Genomic DNA, 893 nt, shown 5'->3' with positions numbered 1-893 from the left:
AGGCTGCTTTCAGTGTCTTTTATCCTTCTCACTCTGGGCTCACAGCGGCTAATCCTCTCTCACTCCTCACACCTGTCAGCTCCCTTGCTGCAGGACTCGCTACCCCCCAGGACCTGGCTCCTCAGCCTCCAGCGAATTCTTGCAAGTCTGGGCTGGGTGTGCAGAGGTGCTTCTGGGGTGTAGGGCTGTTCAGACTCCCCCAAGCCCCTAGTAACAGGGCAGGGCCCTGCTACAGTCAGCCTTATTTTAAACGTGGCGCTGCATTTTTTTCTTGTGAGACTTGGCAAAACAGCTCTGCAAAGGCTGTCCACACTGCTCCCAGTGCTGCCCCGCCACAGACCCAATGCCACGGGTGGCTGGAGCTGCCATGGCTGCTACGTGCAGGAGCTTTGGGTACGTTAGGCCGTAGTCATGCTAAGCTATAGTCAAGCTGAGACCAAGCAAAGGACCTTGGGAGTGTAACAGGTGTCACCAAGGGCTGGATGACCTGCTTAAGATACAGGTACTGAAAATGCAAAGTAAGAAACAACAGTTGAGGAATAAAAACGTAGCAGTTGCTGAAGCAGAGACAACAAGGGGCGAGGTGAGCGGAGCAGAACATGGCCGGGAGCGAGCGAGCTCCAGCTGCCCCAGCTTGCAAGCGGGGAGCGGCGGTTGCCAGGAAGGAGCTGCAGGCCTTGGCCCGGAGGCACGTCAGAGCAGCGCGAGACGGGCGTTAGGGGACGGGAGGAGCCGCTGCCGGAACAAGCCGCAGCCAAAGGGGGCGGGCGAGGCGACACGACGCGAGGTCCGACTGTTCAGGCGGCACCAGCAACATGTGGGTGGCCGCTCTGCGCCTCCTCCGCAGAGCAGGCGCCTGCGCCCCGTGCCGCCGCAGCTCGGCCATGGGCGCC

The sequence above is a fragment of the Gavialis gangeticus genome, unplaced genomic scaffold (genome assembly GCF_001723915.1).
Source record: "Gavialis gangeticus isolate Ggan-Ray unplaced genomic scaffold, GavGan_comp1, whole genome shotgun sequence".
NCBI lineage: Eukaryota > Metazoa > Chordata > Crocodylia > Gavialidae > Gavialis > Gavialis gangeticus.
Note: the sequence above shows the minus strand (reverse complement) of the source record.